Below are 3,404 nucleotides of genomic sequence, written 5' to 3'. Positions count from 1 at the left end.
GAGGTACTATAGGTGGAGCAGCAGAGGAGACAGGAGGCTGCATGGAGGTACTATAGGTGGAGCAGCAGAGGAGACAGGAGGCTGCATGGAGGTACTATAGGTGGAGCAGCAGAGGAGACAGGAGGCTGCATGGAGGTACTATAGGTGGAGCAGCAGAGGAGACAGGAGGCTGCATGGAGGTACTATAGGTGGAGCAGCAGAGGAGGAGGCTGTATGGAGGTACTATAGGTGGAGCAGCAGAGGAGACAGGAGGCTGCATGGAGGTACTATAGGTGGAGCAGCAGAGGAGGAGGCTGCATGGAGGTACTATAGGTGGAGCAGCAGAGGAGGAGGCTGCATGGAGGTACTATAGGTGGAGCAGCAGAGGAGGAGGCTGCATGGAGGTACTATAGGTGGAGCAGCAGAGGAGACAGGAGGCTGCAGGGAGGTACTATAGGTGGAGCAGCAGAGGAGGAGGCTGCATGGAGGTACTATAGGTGGAGCAGCAGAGGAGACAGGAGGCTGCATGGAGGTACTATAGGTGGAGCAGCAGAGGAGACAGGAGGCTGCATGGAGGTACTATAGGTGGAGCAGCAGAGGAGACAGGAGGCTGCATGGAGGTACTATAGGTGGAGCAGCAGAGGAGACAGGAGGCTGCATGGAGGTACTATAGGTGGAGCAGCAGGAGACAGGAGGCTGCATGGAGGTACTATAGGTGGAGCAGCAGAGGAGACAGGAGGCTGCATGGAGGTACTATAGGTGGAGCAGCAGAGGAGGAGGCTGCATGGAGGTACTATAGGTGGAGCAGCAGAGGAGACAGGAGGCTGCATGGAGGTACTATAGGTGGAGCAGCAGAGGAGGAGGCTGCATGGAGGTACTATAGGTGGAGCAGCAGAGGAGACAGGAGGCTGCATGGAGGTACTATAGGTGGAGCAGCAGAGAGAGGAGGCTGCATGGAGGTACTATAGGTGGAGCAGCAGGGGAGACAGGAGGCTGCAGGAGGTACTATAGGTGGAGCAGCAGAGGAGGAGGCTGCATGGAGGTACTATAGGTGGAGCAGCAGAGGAGACAGGAGGCTGCATGGAGGTACTATAGGTGGAGCAGCAGAGGAGACAGGAGGCTGCATGGAGGTACTATAGGTGGAGCAGCAGAGGAGACAGGAGGCTGCATGGAGGTACTATAGGTGGAGCAGCAGAGGAGACAGGAGGCTGCATGGAGGTACTATAGGTGGAGCAGCAGAGGAGGAGGCTGCATGGAGGTACTATAGGTGGAGCAGCAGAGGAGACAGGAGGCTGCATGGAGGTACTATAGGTGGAGCAGCAGAGGAGGAGGCTGCATGGAGGTACTATAGGTGGAGCAGCAGAGGAGGAGGCTGCATGGAGGTACTATAGGTGGAGCAGCAGGGAGGAGGCTGCATGGAGGTACTATAGGTGGAGCAGCAGGGAGACAGGAGGCTGCATGGAGGTACTATAGGTGGAGCAGCAGAGGAGGAGGCTGCATGGAGGTACTATAGGTGGAGCAGCAGAGGAGACAGGAGGCTGCATGGAGGTACTATAGGTGGAGCAGCAGAGGAGACAGGAGGCTGCATGGAGGTACTATAGGTGGAGCAGCAGAGGAGACAGGAGGCTGCATGGAGGTACTATAGGTGGAGCAGCAGAGGAGACAGGAGGCTGCATGGAGGTACTATAGGTGGAGCAGCAGAGGAGACAGGAGGCTGCAGGGAGGTACTATAGGTGGAGCAGCAGAGGAGACAGAGGCTGCATGGAGGTACTATAGGTGGAGCAGCAGAGGAGGAGGCTGCAGGAGGTACTATAGGTGGAGCAGCAGAGGGACAGGAGGCTGCATGGAGGTACTATAGGTGGAGCAGCAGAGGAGACAGGAGGCTGCATGGAGGTACTATAGGTGGAGCAGCAGAGGAGACAGGAGGCTGCAGGGAGGTACTATAGGTGGAGCAGCAGAGGAGACAGGAGGCTGCATGGAGGTACTATAGGTGGAGCAGCAGAGGAGACAGGAGGCTGCATGGAGGTACTATAGGTGGAGCAGCAGAGGAGGAGGCTGCATGGAGGTACTATAGGTGGAGCAGCAGAGGAGACAGGAGGCTGCATGGAGGTACTATAGGTGGAGCAGCAGAGGAGGAGGCTGCATGGAGGTACTATAGGTGGAGCAGCAGAGGAGGAGGCTGCATGGAGGTACTATAGGTGGAGCAGCAGAGGAGGAGGCTGCATGGAGGTACTATAGGTGGAGCAGCAGGAGACAGGAGGCTGCATGGAGGTACTATAGGTGGAGCAGCAGAGGAGGAGGCTGCATGGAGGTACTATAGGTGAGAGCAGCAGAGACAGGAGGCTGCATGGAGGTACTATAGGTGGAGCAGCAGAGGAGACAGGAGGCTGCATGGAGGTACTATAGGTGGAGCAGCAGAGGAGGAGGCTGCATGGAGGTACTATAGGTGGAGCAGCAGAGGAGACAGAGCTGCATGGGGTACTATAGGTGGAGCAGCAGAGGAGACGGAGGCTGCATGGAGGTACTATAGGTGGAGCAGTCAGAGGAGACAGGAGGCTGCATGGAGGTACTATAGGTGGAGCAGCAGAGAGCAGAGGCTGCATGGAGGTACTATAGGTGAGCAGCAGAGGAGGAGAGGAGCTGAATGGAGGTACTATAGGTGGAGCAGCAGAGAGGAGGCTGCATGGAGGTACTATAGGTGGAGCAGCAGAGGAGACAGGGCTGCATGGAGGTACTATAGGTGGAGCAGCAGAGGAGGAGGCTGCATGGAGGTACTATAGGTGGAGCAGCAGAGGAGACAGGAGCTGCATGGAGGTACTATAGGTGAGCAGCAGAGGAGACAGGAGGCTGCATGGAGGTACTATAGGTGGAGCAGCAGAGGAGACAGGAGGCTGAGGGAGGTACTATAGGTGGAGCAGCAGAGGAGGGAGGCTGCATGGAGGTACTATAGGTGGAGCAGCAGAGGACGGAGGCTGCATGGAGGTACTATAGGTGGAGCAGCAGAGGAGACAGGAGGCTGCATGGAGGTACTATAGGGTGGTGAGCAGCAGAGGAGGAGGCTGCATGGAGGTACTATAGGTGGAGCAGCAGGGAGAGGCTGCATGAGGTACTATAGGTGGAGCAGCAGAGGAGACAGGCTGCATGGAGGTACTATAGGTGGAGCAGCAGAGGAGGAGCTGCATGGAGGTACTATAGGTGGAGCAGCAGAGCAGGAGGCTGTAGAGAGTACTATAGGTGAGCAGCAGAGGAGACAGGAGGCTGCATGGAGGTACTATAGGTGGAGCAGCAGAGGAGACAGGAGGCTGCATGGAGGTACTATAGGTGGAGCAGCAGGGAGACAGGAGGCTGCATGGAGGTACTATATGTGGAGCAGCAGAGAGATGAGGCTGCATGGAGGTACTATAGTGGAGCAGCAGAGGAGACAG

The sequence above is a fragment of the Oncorhynchus kisutch genome, linkage group LG20, assembly GCF_002021735.2.
Source record: "Oncorhynchus kisutch isolate 150728-3 linkage group LG20, Okis_V2, whole genome shotgun sequence".
Classification (NCBI taxonomy): Eukaryota; Metazoa; Chordata; class Actinopteri; order Salmoniformes; family Salmonidae; genus Oncorhynchus; species Oncorhynchus kisutch.
This window is presented reverse-complemented; position numbering follows the sequence as displayed.